This window comes from Halichoerus grypus, chromosome 2, assembly GCF_964656455.1.
Source record: "Halichoerus grypus chromosome 2, mHalGry1.hap1.1, whole genome shotgun sequence".
Taxonomy (NCBI): Eukaryota; Metazoa; Chordata; class Mammalia; order Carnivora; family Phocidae; genus Halichoerus; species Halichoerus grypus.
Genome location: NC_135713.1, coordinates 72,715,145 through 72,736,093, shown reverse-complemented (window position 1 = coordinate 72,736,093; position 20,949 = coordinate 72,715,145). Strand labels below are relative to the sequence as shown.

At 35.8% G+C, this 20,949-nt stretch overlaps 1 long non-coding RNA gene across 1 annotated transcript in view; it reads left to right on the top strand.

Annotated features, from left to right (window-relative positions):
* LOC118540106 (uncharacterized) overlaps positions 1-20,949 on the top strand; it is a 1,202,880-nt gene that overhangs the window by 273,420 nt on the left and 908,511 nt on the right. Inside the window, exons 5-6 of the long non-coding RNA XR_013445322.1 lie at positions 9,215-9,395; positions 9,701-9,839. This is a non-coding gene — a long non-coding RNA (uncharacterized LOC118540106). The remainder of the gene's footprint in view (positions 1-9,214; positions 9,396-9,700; positions 9,840-20,949) is intronic.

The window sequence follows — 20,949 nt, the reverse complement described above, 5'->3', positions numbered from 1 at the left end:
TTTGTAGAGAATAAAAAATGATAGTTTGATTTAGGTAGGGCAGAGAGTTAGGTGAGGAAAGTGGGGGGGGGGGCAGTGCCCCAATACATTGCATTCTTTAGAGAGTATGTTGGAGGATGTATGAGCATGAGTGGGACTTGATAGCCAAGATACTGAGAAATGTCCTTGTAGCCTGTTCTCCTTAATCCTATCCAAGGGAGTCTGAAGGCCTGGGTTCTGCCCAGGACCTGGGTTGGTCCTAGAATGTAGCGTTCTAGTTTACTTCGCCTAGCGGCTGATGGTGCCCTGGTTTTTGTATAGGTGACATCTCCAATTTAAACCAAGGCTTCTGAGGAAGTCAGTACTGGAGCAAGAGGCTGCCATGCTTGGGGGTGGCAAGTAAAGGAAAAGGTGAGCTAGAGAGCAGGACAGCCTCACTGCTAGAGATCTTGAGCTGGAGCCTGCTCCTCCTGCTAGAGTCAGAGAAGCCAGGAGACCCAGGTGTAGGGCAAGCTGTAAAAGTTGAGATGAGGAGAAGAGCTTGGCACACAGGGTCCTGGAGCTTCCTTGTCTGCCTGGCTGCTTCCCACACTCACCCTCCTCCTACCAGGGCCAAGGGTTCTACCTACCCATTGGTCAACACACCTGACAGACCTGACCACTAAGTACCATGTTCATTTTTTTCTCTTCTTCTGGAAACCTTCTTGTGGGGATGTGGGCAGAGGGAAGGCACAAACATTAACTTTGTGCCTCCTGGAGTCCAGACTGGGTTTGCCTTGTGCAGTGAATACCAGGGATAAGAAAGAGTACCCCCACCACTCATTATGGGGAAGAAAGTCCATGTCTCACAACCCCAGGGCTGCAGAGTCTTGGCTGCCCCTCTACTTGGGGAATGGAGCTAGATCCACCTCTGCTCCACCTCCCTGCTCCCCCAAGAGATGATCACTCCCTGCCCACCATGGGAAAAGGATGCCTTGGGATCAGTGACCCCCAGCTCCAGAGCCCTGAAGCAGTGGAGGTGTCAGTCATGGAGAGTCATTGTGGGGATGATCAGAAGAGAGAATACTTTTTCTTGAGTTTGTTCTGCTTCCACAGAACAGTTTGTCAAATTCTTCAGAAGATATGGAAAGATATGGAAGATATGGAAAATACCTTTGATAAGTCCTCACTTGACAGACACATCTCAAACCTCATCTGATCCCCACCTGGAGGTGCTTGGTTCACCTCTCATCGGTTGCTACCAGCATCTCATAGTGACAGATCTGTAGGCCTGGCCTTCCATTCTTACTCCCCATGGGCTGAGGTCTGTGGACTGTAGCTAGCTCAGGGTGGTCTTGCCACAGTCAGAGAAAGAACACTTAGTTGTCCTAAGGTTCAGGGAGGTTCGAAAAGGTGTCTGATCCAGTAGGGACTGGGTTTTCTTCATGTAGGCAATGACTTTTTCATCTCTTCCTTCAAGATTATCTTTCTCAAGTTAGAAAGTCACCTTACTAAATTCCTGTTTTTGACCCTTCCCGAGAGCCTTCATCTCTTTTCTGGGGTTATCCTCTTCCTCTGCCTCTTTCTGTGATGCCTTCTTCTTTCATCCTATCTCCACAATGACCAGTGACGGAGGGCATGACCAATAATCAGTTTCAATCTTGGTGGGCTTGTTGGAGTCAGGGGCTGGGCTGCAGGGAACATGGATGGCTCAATGATAAACTCCTCAATGAAAGGCTTGCTCTGAGAGCTGCCTTTCATGGAGTCTCTGCTTGTGGATGTGTGGCTGCCTATACGTGTTGGAGTCTGAGTAGGATGATGATAGAAATGGGCCAGGGTGTTTTGGGGTGGGGTGGGGCGGGTCCCAGTGATTCTTGGGGCTGAAGCCTTGGAGATGGCTCCAGGGGTCTGGCTCTCTGCCCTGCACCTCTGGGGATGGCGGGGAAATACGGATTTGGATGACAGCGAGATCTTGGCTTCTGAGCAGTTCCATGTATTCCAGGAGGGAATAGGGACAGTGGCGCTTGTAGATCATGATGAGGTCAGGTCATTCATGTCCAGGATAGTTTCGTCCTTGGGGCTGGCAGCCAAGTCCCTGTAGCCCAGCACCTTAATATCCTTGGTGTTCGTGTGCTAGCTCTATTTTTCCAATTGACTTGAGAACAAATGCACAACCAATAAAATATTTGTAAAAATTCACCTGTGTATTACATAAAATAAGCCAGATTATCACCAGCAGTTTGCGATAAATTAAAGTTTGTGAAAATTATTGTTAAAAGACTGTAATACAACTGTAACTTGAAAAGTTTAAAGCAACTGTTTTTTAAAAACAAATGTTTAATTTTGTGTAAATGCCTAAAAGTAGGCTATATGTGGGATTTTGGTAAACTAGATGTAAGAACAATTTAGGTCTAAATATATGAACATGGATGTATTCATAAATAAATTTAATGTCATATATAACATATATGACATTAATGTATTCTATGAGCTGGAAAAAATTTACCAGAATTAAAAATGTTAACAGATGGTATATACACATGAATTGAAGTGGATATATAAAAACAATTTTCCCTACAACCCAGTTAATAGTCTTGAACAACCCTTAGTGCTTATACACCATTGGGTCACGTCTGTAAATCAACATCAAAATCTGACTGCTTCAATGAATCAGTGATTTCTTATTTTTTGAAGACTCTCCATTTTTTGCCTTGATCTCTTGAGATGCAGTTGTTTATTTTATTATCTCCCCTACCCAATTTCTATTTGACTACTTTTATTTTAGTTGCAGCATGGTGGTAGCAGAACAAAACAATAGATTGGGAAATCAGGAGAACAACTACTGCAGAGCCAATACAAGCAGATTTAGGTATACTAATTAGTGGTTTTCAAGAATGTTCAATATAGATGTATTTTCCTAGGAAAGCTTCAGCTACAAACAAAACAAAACATAGATAGCTGAATTGGCAAAGAGTTACTTTGCAGACTGCCGGCTCATTGTTACATTACTTCACAGTTTTTTACTATGAACTTAAGGGCAACCAGGACTTCTCCAGTTTTTGCTTATGAAAGCAAAGGGAAAACCTTCTGTTTTAAGTAGGATGTGGCTTGTAGAAGCATCTTATTAAAATGACATTCTCCCTGTGGGCATATGTATTAAGAACCAGTTCACCCAGCCTAAAATCAATTACTTCTGCCTATGGCAAAGAAAGTCTGAGTTAAACATAATTCTCAGAGGTAGTTAGCATTCCATTGAAGGTTATTGCTTCCATCCAAGAGAGGAGTTACCCAATTTAATCAATTCTCTGAGTGTTAAACCTCAGATGGTAAACAACTTAAATTATATAAACAGTGCGATTATTAAGTATAACAATTAAGACACTGTGTTTTAACTAGATAATTCACAGAGTAATCAATGGTTAGCCAGAGAGTTCTGGTGGTTTAATACTTATTTGGACTCTTACTCAGAAGTGAACACAAGACACCTTTGAATATTAACTTATTTCCATGGCTCCAGATTTGCCCTCCTCTCATATGTTTTGCATATAGCAGTCAGAATTTTGTTTCCAAAGGAAAAACTTAGGTTGCTCTTCTGCTTAAAAGAATCACTTTGCTCTTCTGTGCTCTTTTGGTAGAATTCAAACAAATTTATGTGCTTTAGTGGGTGCTTCATGATCACGCTATTTGCTTCTTTAGCCTCATCTTTTTATCTCTGTGTGTCTTTCCTTTCTTTGACTTGACTTTTACACTCTGGTCATTCTGGATTTTCTTTTTTTTTTTTTTTTTAGTTTCTCCAGACATGATATAATCTCTCACTTCTGGACATTATTATAAGCTGTTGCCTCTGTCAGGGACTTTCTTCTCCTACTTTTTGCCTAACTTATTTCATCATTTAGTTTGCAACATAGTTACCAATTCCACTGGACATCTTTCCCTGACTGGCCAAGATGGAATTGATATTCTTTCTGCATTGTCCCATAATGCTGTTTTATACCTGTGGTGGGTCTCTCCATGCTGAACTTGCTGGCTTATTTAATCCTATGCCTCTTCTTCACACTGTTGTATTCCTATAGGGTAGGCATTAAGCGGGTAGTAGTTGTTCAAACAAATGTTTATTGAATGATTGCATGATAAACTCTTAGTTAATGTAAAGGTGTTTCTCAATCTCTTATGGGTAATAAAGAAATGATTCTCAACGCATCCTGGAAATATGATCCACTTCCATTAAAAGCTATAGCTTACTTTGCAGTGGTTTTAAAGGAAAATGGGAGGCATAGGAACATCATTATAGGAGGTGTGTGTGTGTGGGAGGGTATATTTAGTTTGAAAAATGTATGTAACTCATACATTCCTCTGCAGCAATATGGCTTCTGAACAAGATTCAGTAATTTAAGCACAGAAGTTTGAGCTCTTCCTAAACCAGCTACATTTTAAATACAACTTGAAAGTCTTTACACCTAAACCTTGGGGAGGGAAAAAGAAAAAGACCTTATCATTTGGATGTTACAAGGAAAGAAGAAAATGGCTAAGCAATTACCTGTGCCTCCATTTTCCCAGTCTAGTTTTAATAGTTTCATTTCTCACTTGGGAATTCTTTTACTTTCCATTAATGTTAATGGCTCCTTCAAGATCAGAACTTAGCTGTACTAGCCCCCTGTTTAAGAGGTATATGGAGGTGCTTGTTAGGTCCTAGGGTTTACCCAAATAGCATAAATCTTAAACTACAGATAGAAATCTTATCTGTAAGCAGCTACTGTCCCTTTTTATAGTTAGAGTTCATTAAAAGATTTGGGCCCTGTGTTCATACTAAAAAATGAAATAATACACGGATATTAGAAAGTAAAATGTTTAGAAATTTTAAAAAAGCAAATAGTGGCTTTTGGAATCATCAGCTTTTAGGGAAAAATTAGGAAGGGGCTTCAGAAGGTTCAGAATTCTCTTTTATATCAATAAGGAATTGGCAGGTACTGTTTTAATCCTGGACAGGATTTACTTAAGTGTTGGGGAAGCATAAGGGAAAAATGGTTTTACTGAGCTATTTTTAAAATTTTTGCACCCTATATCTTAGAGATGGAATGCTTTTATAGAGAGGAACTTGCTATTTGAGAACAAATCTTTGAGGATCATGATGGATCAAGTAATGGTATGGAGATAGGAGGCTCACCTCTTAAAAAAGCAAATTTGACTCCTATATCACACAACATAAAGTTGATGACTTAAATGTAAAAAGTGTTTTGTAGTGCTTGAGGAAAATATAGGTAAATTGTATAACTACTGACATTAGTAAGTCATCTAAAAACCTAACACCAGAAGCCAAAATCATCATAAACCTCTCTAGTAAAATTCACCACAAAAAATTAAAATAGATACTTTTCTCTCATATATAAGTCAGGTTGGGAAAGTGTTTGAAAAATATATATCTAACAAAGAATTTTATTTTTTTAAAAGATTTTATTTATTTATTTGACAGAGAGAGAGAGAGAGTACAAGCAGGGAGAGGGAGAAGCAGGCTCCTGCCGAGCAGAGAGCATGATATGGGGCTCGATCCCAGGACCCTGGGATCATGACCTCAGCCAAAGGCAGATGCTTAACAGACTGAGCCATCCAGATGCCCCTAACAAAGAATTTTCTTAATTTATAATGAAATTTCACAAATAAATAGGAAATAAAAATGGAAAAAAAATGAAAATCTTTATGCTAAAGTGTTAAATAGGCATTTCATACATGCAAAAGAATAACCAGTAAAATGAAAATGTTGAAAATCAGTAGCAACATGAAAAGATGCATTATAGGGGTGCCTGGGTGGTTTAGTTGGTTAAGCGACAGACTCTTGGTTTCGGCTTAGGTCATGATCTCATGGTGGTGGGATTGAGCCCTGTGTTGGACTCCATGCTGAGCATGCGGAGTCTGCTTCAGATCTCTCGCCCTCCCTCTTTGCCCCTCCCCCCACTTGCTTGCGCACTCTCTCTCTCTCTAAAATGCATAAAGTCTTTAAAAAGAAAAAAAATACATTATAAAAAATGATATGTAATTTACATCCTTTTTGACAAAAGACAAATAATTTGGTAATGCCATATGTTATCAGAGGTATGGGCAGAAATATACTCTTATACACATCTTGTGGGGTATGCATTGATACCCTTAAGAACATTCAATTCTATTGGCATTGAAAGTTTGCATACAGAATTTATTGTAAAGATAAAAGTAAATCAATGATAAAGATGCACGTACAAAGATATTATTGTATATCCAAAATGTTAAGTTCCATGGGAGCCTGGAATTAGTCTATTTTATTCTGTTCTATGAAAATTATCTAGAACAGTGTCTGACACATGGTAGGTACTTAATAAGTACTTATTTTTGTTGTACTTGTTTGTAATAATGAGAAAAAGCAATTTAATGTGGGTGGCTGTGTGGCTCAGTCAGTTTTAAGCATCTGACTCTTAATTTTGACTCAGGTCATGATCTTGGGGTCATGAGATCGAGCCCCATGTCAGGCTCCGTGCTCAGTGGGGAGTCTGCTTGAGATTCTCTGTCCCTCTTCCTCTGTCCCTCCCCCTGTTCACGTGCTCTCTCTCTCTAAATAAATAAATCAATAAATAAAATCATTTTTTAAAAAGCAATTTAATGTGTAAAAATATAGAAATGGTTATATAAATTAGGATACATTCAACAAATAAACTTTTATGCAGTTATTTATTTATTTATTTTTAAGATTTTGTTTATTTAGTTGACAGAGAGAGACACAGTGAGAGAGGGAACACAAGCAGGGGGAGTGGGAGAGGGAGAAGCAGGCTCTCCGCTGAGCAGGGAGCCCGATGCGGGGCTCGATCCCAGGACCCTGGGACCATGACCTGAACCAAAGGCAGATGCTTAATGACTGAGCCACCCGGGCACCCCTTTTATGCAGTTATTTAAAAGAAAGATAGGAAAAGTGTGTTATGCAAGGACTTTCATTTTATATTATATATATGTACGTATATTATTTAAAAAGCAGGTAATTTAACATTATGTTCAGTATAGTCTCATGTTTCTAAGTGTTTTAAAATGGTGTACATTGAAAGGTTAACTGTGGTGAGATATCATGTAATATTATTTTTTCTAATGTCATATTGTTACGTGTTACTTGCCAAATAAAATAATAAAATGAATTAGTGAAAAATTCATGTGAATAATTCTCCACAGCTTATGGAACACATTTCATACTGATTAATATTGCTAAAGGCTTCTGTGATCTTACTCCCATTGTCCTTTGCATTTTAATCAACTACTTTCTCTTCATGTACCCTTTGTTTCAGGCAACCTGAGCCCCTAACTTATCTACAAAGATAACTTCATTCTATTATGTCTATTTTAACATCGCTTCAAATATTTTCTTTTTCTGAAAAGACCTTACCTTTCATTTCTGTTAAAATTCTTTTATTTGTCCAAAATGTCTTAATAATAAAATCTTCAATTTTTGAACATATAATTTTTAATTTAAATTTTTTTCATTCCTCTAATTATTTTGTATCCCTCTTGTGGCATTTAACTCTTTACATATTATATTTCTGTTTTCTAAACATGTAATTTTCACTCATAGAATATGTTTTTTGATGATATGGACTAATGTCTTATTTGTCACTTTACACTGTATAATGCAGAGCAAAACACCTTGAAAAGAGCAGATGATTTTTTTGAATTACTGAGCTGAGATGTCAGAAAAAAGTTCGAATACAGTCTTACTCCTATAAAGAAAGAAAAGGGAAAAAGATAATGTTTATAAGGTAGCTTAAAGTTCTAAGGGGAAAGTTCAAAATATTTGGCAAGTTTTTATTTCACTTACAAAATAAGAGTTTATGTATATATTCTTAAATTTAACTAATTCAAGTATAGAGCATTGGAATGAGGGATATTTTTAAACCATTGTTTTATTCATTCTGGGTCATTGTTTCCTGTCATTTTACGGCAATTAATATATGTCACTGATCTTATCAGATCACACATGCAGGAATCAGAGCAAATGTGATTTTGAAGCTCTCCTGAGTAAGAGATTTGGAACTGATATATGCCCGCAGAAGTTTTTGTGATTTTCTCTAACTTCCAAATATCTGAAATCTTTCAGAGCTGATCCATTTGAGAATTTAAGACCAGAAAATTTAGATAAGCATCTTAGGAATTATGACTATGTTTTCTCAAACGTGGCAGGTGTGCAGCACCTTATTTTGGCTTTCATACAGAATCTTAATCCATGCAGGGAGTATGCCACTTTATCTGTCTCAGTCATTAGTTCTACTGACACCACTAAGTTGGGAGATCCAAATTGCAATCACGGATAGCACACACCTGTTTAATACTTAACAGCTCTTGTCATGGTGGTCATTTAAAAAGAAGGTGGTTCTAAATGCATCCTTATTTCCTGGGCAAGTCATTGTGGGGTGGGCACATTTCCTCACCGAGACACTTGTCTGACCTTGCTTCTGTGGCCATTGAGTCCTTCCATTCTGCCATTAGCAAGCAGTCGTTCAGCTGTGAGGTCCCCGTTGCCTCGGCTGGACCCTCAAAGCACTCTGAACTTAGAGTACTCAGATGCTCCAGGACTGGCTATTTTTATTTCTGTTTTTCCAAGAATGGCCAAGTAGGTATGTGTTAGACTTGAGTTTATGAAAGAGCCGAAGCAAAGCAGCCTGTTCCACAGTGAAAAACAGGGAAGTCTCACTATGAGTTGCCCCAACTCTCTGAGCTGGGGATGAGCTGGACTGATTTATTTTGAAAGGGTTTTTGCTCAGATCTCATTACAGTGCTTAAGAGGCTGCCCCAACTGTCCTTAGGTACGAACAGGAGAATAAACTACAGCCCAGGGAAAGGGTTGAGCACAGATGTCCTATTGAGATAGGGCCTTTTTCTTTATTATCAACAGCAACAACAATAACAGCAACCGTCACCATCACAAAAAACAAAGGTATTTTCTATTTTTTGCTTATACCCAGAATGCATGTCTAGTCAGGTTGCCCATTTGCCTGGAGAACACCACTAAACTGCTTTCAGACCATTTTTTTCATGTTACTCATATGATTATGTTGTAATGTTGCAGATGTGATCATGGATATTTAAAAAATACAGTTGAATTGTATTGTAATTTGCTTTTTTCCCCTCGGTTTTCAAAGCTCAGGCACTTTAACAGTTTAGAAAAATATTTTAGGGTTTCATTTTTTTCCAGATTAAGACAATGTATGCCTATAGCATTATTTTAAAAAATGGTGTTTTTCTCTTTCAGACTCATTATCAGAGAGCTGAATTCTAAATCAGAGACTGCGGAGGAGAGATGTGCAACCTGAATAAAACATTTCCAGAAGAGCCTGAATAATGGTCCTGAATAAAGGGAACTGAAATGTTCTTGAATTATAATTGGGAAAATTTTAAGTGTGTGTACTCAGGAACACATGTACTAAGAAGAGGTTAGTTATTATTATTCTTTGTGCTATTTAACATTTATGGGGCCCCCAAAGTATTTTTAGTTCTGAATTGAACAGAAGTGGTCTGATAAGTGAGCTCCCAACTAAATTAGCCATGTGGAGATTCACCTGTAATCATTCTCTGGGTGGAGAGAGGCAGCGTTGATAAACTACTCCTGAATAAGTGGACTGTTAATGCAGCCATAGAGTCTAACTCACAGCAAAATAAAATAATTAGTTCAGACAAATATGGCCTTTAAAAATATCACTTGACCCTTTTTTTCTTTTACCTAATTTCTCTGTGGCAGGGCATTCAGAAATTAGCAAACACATTTGTTGGGTTGATACAAGTTTACTGAGAAATTGGAGAAGGAAGTAAAGATGGAAAGATGAGGAAGACTAAAGATTAGGGTCAATCTCTGACTCCAAGAGCTTTATGCTCCACAGGTAAGTAATCTAATATTGTTTCTTCTTTGTCTCATATCAACAATATAGAATAAAGAGTGATGGCGACTTTTGAGAAACTGCCTCTGATACTTAATTCTGAAAAGCTATGGTAGAAAAATTTCTGAAACAGTAAATATTATAGCCCGGAGGAAATTAAAAAATAAGAATGCTTAATCCTATGATAATTGAATATTAGATAGAGTTGAGAAAGGTAGATATGTGAGCCGTGATAGAATCTATAAGAATGAATACATGCTTCTATATGTAAATTTCTGTGCCTGTTACTTAATAGGCACAAAAGTAAAAAGTGGTCCTACCACCTAAGAAGAAACCAAACATCCACCCGTAATTATAATATAGGGGACACTTTGAATTCTAAGCTAAGAAATATAGACTTTATTCTCTAGCCATTGGGGAGCTGTTGAAAATATTTGAGCAGGTGAGTGGCATGTCCAGAACTGCGTTTTATGAAGATTGACCTGATGGCATTTTCAGGATCGATTAGCGTGAAGCCTGTATTGTGACAGAACAGGTTGTGGTAATGCAAGTCTGAAATATGGTGGTGGCAATGAGAATAGAAAGGAAGAAATTGATTTGAAAGATCCATGACAGTGGACTACGGGACTTGATTATTAAATATGTGACCTGCAGTAGGGAGATGTCAATGATGACTCCAGATACTTTGAGACTGGATGAGAAACCAAGTATGGAAGTTTCAGAAAGAATGTCCTGACTTTCAATGGTTTATTATTATCTCTTGGATGCTGTGAGTCATGTAATCGATTATGTTCTAAAAATCTTGGGCCCAAATCCATGTTCCACATCTGCTAAGCATGCTGTGTCATCCTGCCATTTATTTTTTGCACAGTCATGCATTGCCAACCATAGGTATGGCATTACTGAGAAGTATAGCATGTGGCAAAACTATAGTTGACTACACCAAGAGAATGCAGAGAAATTTCATTTAATGTGTTTTTAAAAATTTAACTTCAGTAAATAAAAATTTTAGTAAAAATCCACTTCCAAAATAAACCAGATCATTGAGTTAGAAATCTTTCTTAAATTTATCTATCTCACTGAAACCAACACTAAACACACACACACACACATACACACACACACACACTCACACACACACACACACACACACAGGTAACTTTTCTCTGAGATCACTGTTAGTTGTTCAGGAAATATTGCTGAAGTGGTGTAATGTGCTAGGTCAGATTCTTTTAGAATTTTTATATTATGCAATGTGCATTTCATTTTAAAGTTTTCAAACCACCCCTTACTGACTTGAAAGTTAATGTATCTCACACTTACATTCTCCTTTGCATTTTTAGCAAGTTTCAGCCAAGTGCTTGTTTAACTGCTTCACATGTTCACAAATTGCCAAGATCCTGAAGGACATGTATTTCTACTCTTCTCTCCACATATTAAAGAGTATGGGTTTTAAATAGATGCCTTATACTTGAAGCATCCCCTAGACTCATTTAAATGGTTCAGAAAACTGGTAAAGTAATAATTCCAGTAGACTCTTTTGCTTAAAGGGATTGGGACTATTCTTTGTGGAAATATATGTGTGCCATTTAAAAATTTTATTCATAGGGGCGCCTGGGTGTCTCAGTCATTAAGCGTCTGCCTTTGGCTCGGGTCGTGATCCCAGGGTCCTGGGATCGAGCCACGCATCAGGCTCCCTGCTCGATGGAAAGCCTGCTTCTCCCTCTCCCACTCCCCCAGCTTGTGTTCCCTCTCTCACTGTGTCTCTCTTTATCAAATAAATAAATAAAATCTTTAAAAAAATAAAAAATATATAAATTTTATTCATATGTAACTATTCTGCAGAAAAACAAAAACATGATTGGTAAAACCATAGTTAGTAAGGCATTTTACTAATTTCATTTGTGATTTTAAATATATTCCACTTTTATTTTCCTCTTTTTAAATTTCTTGTCTTTAAAACTTTATTTTCTTTAACAATATGTGTTTTCATTCTCAAACTGTAGAGGTATCATGGTGGTACAAAAAGTCAGAGGATAAATGTCACTATCTTTATGGAAAGTATGAAAATGTTACTCTAATTTTTGGGGACAGGTTCTAGCAGTAAAATAAAGCTTTAGCAGTAAAATAAACATTTACTGTTGTTTTTGTGTATAGGCAGCATTCACAGGAATTTAAGTGATAAACTCAAAATTTCAAAAGGATGTAAGGTTTGGAACAGGCAGCTTTATACTCTGCCCATGTTTCTGGAGGACTTGCTCACAAAGTGATGTGAACTTAGTGGCCAAGACTTCCAAGTATTAGGATCAGTCAAATTTGTTTGTCTTCTGATTCCATTATTAACTAGCTGGGAGGCCTTGGTATTTACTTAATTTCTGTAAATGTTAGCTTCATTGTCTGTAAAATGGGAGTATTACTATACTATGTGGTTACAAAGATGAAATAAGATATTGAGTGTAAAATACTTAGTACACCCTGTCACATGATTGGTGGTTCACCTATGGTTGCTTGTATTAATTCACACCTGCTATTAGCATTATATGGTGCTCGTAAGAGAAGATACCTGTTTGATATTGTGAATTTTAAAACACCTTCCTAGGGCACCTCATAAGTTGGACAGTTGTTTTTCTGTTCATTGCTGTGTCGACTTTGTGTTTTTTCCTTCATTACCCCATACATCTCTACATTGTCATTGTGATTTAATAATCTGGTTGCCTTTGTTACTGCAAGGAAAGTGTGGCTTCCTGAGTACTCATTCTGGGAGTGGATATGGATTTCTCAGTATACACTAAGTGGGGATAGGTTTGTGTAAAATCATATCTAAACCTAAAATTCAAATATTGTTCATTACAAATTTTATTTGTATATTTCCATCTTGACTGAAAACCAAAATACTTTATCAACTTGATAAAGTATGGAGAGTGATCCTGGGGATTGCCTGGGTTTCTCTCCTTCAACACAAGCTTAATTTTGGAAGTGTGTGTGTGTGTGTGTGTGTGTGTGTGTGTGTGTGTGTAAACAAAGTTGTTTAAAATCACCAGTTAACATATTCTCCTTGTCAAAGATCATTGGGAAGAGGTAATGAATGCTTGGCTCTTTAAGGTTAAAGTATTTTGAACATTTTGAGGATTTCTTATATGTGGAAAGATTTGGAGTTGTCCTTCATTCATAGGTGGGTGTGAGGAGCTGTGTCCTTCTCAGACCGGGACTCTGAGCGTGGGTTCTCAAAACGCAGGGAATTAACCACTGCTAGGACATGAGCTAATTTTAGGTAGGAGAAAAACAAATGCTTTTTAACTTTTTTTTTTTTAAAGATTTTATTTATTTATTTGCAGAGAGAGACACAGCGAGAGAGGGAATACAAGCAGGGGGAGTGGGAGAGGGAGAAGCAGGCTTCCCGCCAAGCAGGGAGCCCGATGTGGGGCTCGATCCCAGGACCCCGGGATCATGACCTGAGCCGAAGGCAGACGCTTAACGACTGAGCCACCCAGGCGCCCCAACACTTTTTAACTTTAATAGCTGAGATTTTTAGTTTAAATGTGGGGTAGTAAAATAACAGCTAGTGAAATAAACCAGAGATTTCATGAGATAACTGGAATTAGTGTGAAATCAAATAGGTAGTGTCAGTAACAAATATCTGTGTTCTTTCTTCATGATACATGACATGTCTCATAAGGATTTGGCCAGAATTATGAGGATATTATATAAATGATTGAAGTTTTGTTAAAACTGCCCTTAAAAGGGAAGAAAATCAGGTGAATCATGTATTTTTCACTCCGTCTTATTTCAGTGATGGATACTGAGCGTTTTGTGCTTTCACCACCAATGAACAAGGGTGAATGCATTAGACTAATATCTTCCAATGGAAAGAATATAAGCAACTTTGTATGTACTGTCTGCTAATGCATTTCTTTTGCTTACTTTGGTTTAAGGTAACACAGCAACTCGTTTTAAATTGTACATTGTGAAGAAAGCCGATCAGTTTTAAGTAGGGTTCATATTCCACGTTAGAAAACTTAAGTATCCAGAGAACACATGTTGGTTAAATCTGTGGGCACATTTTTTCGTTGACTTGTACATTCAACCAATACTTATTAAGCTTCTATTTGCTCTTTGAATTAACTATAATATACTTATTACAATATTCATTTTTTAAAATTTTAGTTTAATTTTTGTTGATATCAGGAAAAAGAAAGCCACTCACTTATTTGTTAGGTAAAATTATCATAGATTTTATTATTTTTCTTGTTGTAAGAATCTAAAGCAGTGTTTTGCAAGTATTAGGTCATGCACCATCTTAAGAAGTCTCCTGAGATACCTTCCAAAATGTAAGTTCTCTACAGGTGGGGTCTGGAAGTCCATAATTGTAATGAGTTCTTAAGGGATTTCTATTTGTACTTCAAAGATTGGGAGCCAGTGAAGAAAAGAGTACGGACTGAATATAGCATTTGTGCAGAATAGATAGATGTTAAACACACTCCTTAAATAATTAATAAATATGGTTCTATAATTGGAAGAATAGCTGATTGGTTTTATTCTTCTTTCATTCTCAACTCCCCTCTTTTCCTTTCCCTTTCTCCTTCTTGCTTCAAACCCCCTCCAAAGGCAACCACACATAGGTCCATAATTCCTTAACTAAGACTACTTTGAAAAAGTTGATTCCTCCACTATTATCTTTATATACTCTTGGAGACCACCCAAGTACAATGTTTCAATTTCATTTCCTTTTCAAAAATGCTTAAGAAGTGAACAATACACATACAATGCTCTCAATCTACAAGCTGAAAAATAAAGTGCCTTGTTTCAGAGAATGCTGTGGCTTGAATAGGTGACTGTGCTTTAAGATATTTTCATTGATTCATTTGATTCACTTTCTGTTGAGCTGATCACAAATTGCCAGAGCAATTGTCAGTTTCAGGATAATAATATTACTACTTCTAGCTGTACCTTGGTGCGGAAAAAAAATAAAGGGAAAGTTAAACATCTTGTTCTAATGCAGAGATGAATAGCACTGAAAGAGCCCCATTGTGGTGCTTCTGGCATTGGTCAACAAAGCTGAAAAGCAACATGGGACAAACAAGGAAAAATGGGGCAATGTTCCCATAAATTCAAAATTAAGTTCCTTCTTCAATTTCCGTGAAGCAAACTCCCCGTGGTGAACATCTGGCAGGCCATTAACTTTTGTTACTTTATTTTATTAAAAAATCTTAAGGTGAGAGAAATTTCTCCATTTGGAGACTTGATTTAGCATTGAGGCTAAAGTCTGGGCCATCGTGTTGTCATTTGCATAGTACCCATGATCCGAGAGAACATATTGTCCATACAACCTTTACTAAGCTTTCTACCAAAGGTTGCAATTCTTTGTCATTTTTAAAAATCATTAATCCTGAGAGTTATATTTTTAATATATAAATCAGCTGATCAGTGGCCTGTATCTACTGGAGGAAAAGTGACTGTGAGATTCTTCATACTTTATGGCTTCTTGCTTGCAATTTTTTACTGTATTATTTTCCTACAGGAGCTTGAACGTCAAAACTATTTACACAGAGCTTTTTCAATGATCCATCAGAAGGATGTGAACTGTTGATTGCACCATTTTCTTTATTTGCACAGCTGCTATAACCTTCAATCTAAATCATTTTCTTACTGTGTCTTCCCTTTCTCTTTTCCTTTTCTTTTGTGAGCTGTCACTTCCTAAAGTAAACATTTCATATTCCACCATCAGAACTATTTGTGCACATTAACTTTAAAGCCATGAACTTGCTTATTAGTCAAGTTATTTTCTGTAAAAAATACTGGGTAAATGTTAGAGAAACAAATGATTTATGTTTTGTTTAATTTAATGTAATTATGAACTTCCGTCTTTATAATGTATTTGTTTGATTGCATGTATGCATCTATCATATCTCTGTCAACTATCTTAATTATTTGATATATGATTTTTAACCTAAGCAATTTAAAGTTGAAACATTTATTCAGTTTTGGGAATGATTTTAATAGATTTTTCTCTAAAATAACACAAAAATACAGTTTCTGTTTATTATAGTTACCTTGTCGCTTAACATTCATACAATAATTACATCAAGCTGCTAACCAACCCTGTATCTTTCAAGAGTAGAAACTTTTGAATGTTCTTCTTTTAGTCTTACAAAACCTTTTTGACTATAGGCAGGCAGTGAAACTTCAATATTGACTTCTGAAACAATTCCAATAACTTTTTTTCAGTTTATAACAATTTTTTGATGTTAATATTTTTAGACATAAAAGATTAAGTAGCTGAATCTTGAGTTTTATTTTTGAATTCTAATATAGTTCTGCATAGTGAGTTACATTAAAAACAAAAAAACATTGGTTGTTACGTATTTTTCCCCAATAGTCTCAGCTTAACTTAAATATGTGCATCTGCCCAATCAGTGTACTGAATGCTGTGCTGTTTGCAAAGTGAATTTTATAGAATTACTTTGTATTTGACAGTAGCTCTGAAATTTGAGTTAGGGTAGATATGATTATGGAGATGAGAAGTCAAGCAGGAAAGACATGATTTTGAATAGGGAAAACAGTTCAGATTTTAAGGGATTTTTGTAAAAGTTTATATGAAAAGTAAGTGCAAAGTTTTATGGTTCTAAATGTGCTGTTCTTTCCTATATAGTGGAGTTTATTATATTTTTGGAGAATTTTTAATTTTATCAAACCATTTTTAAACATATATACAAAATAGGTTATAAGAATTCAAACAATTTTTGATGTATAATTGAATCCCATAGCTCCTTGAGAGAAATATAGGACCCATAAAGTATTTTATATTTGTATTACTTTTTAATTATATGAGTAATACAGAAACACTTGATAAATTATTCTAAAACCCTGAAGTATATAGAATTAAAACAGGCAAGGCTACTTTTAAGCTTTCAGCAACAAATTCTAGTTCCTTCTACAATGTAACAATGCAATTTCCTTATCTATTTACTACTACTTGATTTTTTTCTTTCATTTAAAATGTCTTAGAGTTCTTTTCATATGACTTATCTTGTTCTTTTTAATTACTTCAGAGTTTTCCATAGTAGCAATATGATATAATTTTATTTAGAATTCCCTCATTATTGAGCAATTTATTCATATTTTTGCTATTAACAAACTGTGCTCCAGTGAACTTCTTTTGTGATATGTCTGTATACATAATATTTCTAACAGATATGTTCCTAGGAAAAGAATTAATGGTTCACCATCATTCTCACTTTTGAGTTTGACACATCTTGCTACAGTACCTTTCTCTATTAACAACATGTAAGTGATCGTTTGTCTCTACCAGTGCCAAACCAGATAAAATCAATTATAATTATTTTCTACTAATTATTACATTATTACCTCAATTTCCATCTCGTTGACTATTGAGAGTGTAGATCAGCTTTTCAAATATTTTTCCTAGGAATTGTCTATCCCTTTTTTTTTTGACCATTTTTCTGTCAAGTTTTTTTTTCTTACTGATATGTAGAAGTACTTTATGTAATCTAGTCAAAATCTAAACATAAAGGAGATAGAAGAGTGAGGTAAGTTCCCAGCCCTTTCTTCCAGCATCTGCAAAATATGGACATTCAAGGCACCTTTCTCATAATAAGGGCTGAATAGTTATTAGGTCTTATATCTTATGATTATATATCTAAATCTACAGTGCTTTTTCTAAAGAAGTCTATCAAGACTCTTTAAGGAGCACAAGAGTACAAAACAGGGTAGACAAGTTCCAAAAATGTTAATTATATGTATTTCTCTTACCTAACTTGCAGATTCCCAAAGGGCATCTTTAAGAGGGTCTTTGGGCACTTGTCAAATATTAAACAGACACTCACTGTCTGATTCATTTAATCAATATGGACACAAAGGGAGTTTGCTCAGTCCTCCTCCCCAAATAGATATCTTTCTGATTCACTTAAATTTATTTTTGTATTGGATAATTTAATCAGATAATTGCTGATTGCTAATTAATTTATTATTTATAGATATAACTAATATACCTATAAAATGGGAATTTATTTCCAAATTTAATTACCAGCCTATTTCAGATTATTAATGTTTCATGAAGTCCCAATATTAAGTCTCTTTTCAATGACTCTTTGCATTTTGAGCTCCACTGTTTATATTTGTGTATAAGTATATATTTATATATATTTGCATATTTTATCAGAGAAAGATTACTTAGAGAAACAGAGGAAAAATGAACCTACATCTGACCAGAAGACATACCTTATTCTTGAAGAACAAGAATCTAATTCTAATGTCCATGCAGACAGATTGTAATAGGTGATTTTCTTTTATGAAAGAATATGTAAGGACTTTTCCTTTACAGTGTTCTCATTATTGTAATTCCCTAAAATTCCTAATAATCCCAAAGACTTGAGTACTTTTATCACCTTACTGTACTTTCAATCTTCTTTGAAGTTTCTTATGCTATTGCTCTTTTATTTGGAAACTTGATTCTTACCCACTCGATCTGTTAATTGGGGTTTTACCTTCTGAGGTTCTTGGAACTGCTTTTTCTTACCGGCTGACTCTTTGTGCTCTCAACATGCATCTTTACACTCACCCTCTGCCTTTTCATCTCTCAGTTTATATCATCTCTCTCATTCCTCTTTACTTCAGCTGCATTGGGCTTGTTTTATTTTGTGCGCATAGACGAAAAATGCCCTCATGACAAGAAATGTCACCACTAATCTTATTTTCCATTTCTAGTGTGTATTTTATTAATTTTTTTTTTCATTTCTTAACCTACATAGTGACACAGTGCCAGGCTTATTTCAAGATTTTTAAATCAGTCAACACCAACTGGCATGTGTTAAACTAGGAGAAAAAAAGAAATCAAACAGAGTAAGAATTACCGGAAATCAACTGCACTTTCTGGATGAAGAACTTCGGTAATTGAATTGTTATATAGCCACTAGGTGTAGGGAAAGGAATACAGAATGCCCAAGATAAAACTGAGGAGAATTATTGAGTCTGTTAAATTAGATTTGAATAATTTGCTGCTGATAGAACCTATTCCTATAGGAAAGCATCATAGGACTAATCCTGAAAAGAAAATTACTGTCACTCCTAAAGCTCACTGACAACACACCAGCATTGCCAGATATGTAGCCCATTAAGTAACATAACCCAGTGCCTGGTTATGACCGACCATTAGCATCAGGAAACAAACATTGCGTATGTATTAGGTTTAGAGTAGCGTTTTTCTTTTTCTCCATGTGTGAATAAGAATGCGCAAATGGAAAGATTTAAAGTTTTTCTGGTTTTGATATTTTACTGAATAAATTGAGGCTAGCCTGGAATTTTAAAATATCTTGAAAATATATTTTCACTGTTTTCATCACAAGCTAACTCTGTGCACATTTTGGTGTAAACATTTGTTTAAGTAACCCTACACATGTGGGTGTATGCCATAAGGTGAGGGAAAAAAGAGTGTCAAATAGCATAATTTTCTCCAGAAAGAACTATTGATTTCTAATGATGAAAAATGAAATTAAGTTTTAAATGCAATGAGAAATACTGACTTATGTTGTATCACAACAGTGCATTGTAATGATCTTTTCCAAAGCTGGAAGTCGTCCCAACGTAATTCTAGTGTTTCTGAAAAGGATTATTATTATTTATACCTTATAACCTTTCAAAAGAATCTCATATTTTGATGCTTACAGAATATCCTCTACTCACTCAGGTGGTTTAACACAATCCTTGAGGGTCAGATCCCTTGTTGCAGGATGGGTTTGCTGGTCTTCCATAACAATAACAGCTTTGGGTTAGGTTTTGATGTCTTATATCCTAAAAAGAAAGAAGAAGAAGGAGAAGAAGAGGAAGAAGAAGAAAGTTGAGTTTTCATTTTTTAAATAAAAATTATGAAAAATATAGTAATCTAAAAAATGTATAGAGCAAAGAGTTGGGGTGAAATTTAAATGTAGTCTTACATAATATGGATAGATTTTATGTAGCTTAGATTCATAATACTATTAATCTTTTTATCAAGCTGATGAAATATATCTCATCAAAAATATGTTGCCATTTTCTTGTATTTCAATGTAATTTGACTACTTCCACTTCAAAAACCACAGTTGCCTGATGGGTTTTGCTAGTTATGTCTTGTGAAAGAGGCGAATTTATGCTAAGGCCATCCCAGTTTCCCTGCATTTATTGAGGATTAGCAACGGATTGGTAGATAAATGATACCCATGGAAAGCTAAGGATACATTGAACTTATAAAGCTATTCCTTTGTTTTGATTTGCAGGGATAGGGTTGGCATCAAAGGCCTGCTGTGTCTGCTTCCAATGCTTTGTACTTTATCAGTATAATCAAGAACGGCTCAAGCCTAAAGTAGCAAGGGAGGAGTCAGGTCCTCAGTTCAGATGCAGTGTTGGAGATGTAGGAGAAAACCCCTGCTTGCTCAGGGCTCTGGGCTCCAGCTCCCCTATCGTTGCCCTGTACTTTCTCAAATGTTAGAAAAGTACAATTAGAATGACATTCCACATGACTGGTGCACAGGATAACAATGTCGATACAAAGGGTAAACAAAACGTGGACCCACATATTTTATGAGAGAGTTGGGAGAGAAACACTAGCTAAAGAAAAACAACATATAGCTTTTATTACATGCTGAATACTGAGAAAAATAGAACATTTTCTTATACATTAAATTGCAGAAGTAGATATTTAGAACAATTTTGAAGTCATTGTTGATGATGGGAACAAATAGGTAGTGTTTTATATATATATATATATATATTTTTTTTTTGATTTTCTCCAAACTGGTAAATGTTTTCTATCCCTTCTCAGCTGATGATATTGCCTTTTAGATGATTGAGGATGACTTCCTTCTAGGAGTTCAGATTATAATATAATATTTATATAAGACATTATAATTCACAAATACCTTCACATTCACTGTCTACTTAGTATGGCCTTTATTGTGTGTGTTGTGCATTTTATTCTTTAATATTCAAGGATTAAAAGGAAGACATAGTTTAGTATTCCCCATCTTACTTCACACTGTTTTCTGTAAACCAAATTTTTGATCCCATGAAAAACTCCAGAGCTAGACACCAAAAAGAAAATAAAAGGACTAATCAATTTGAA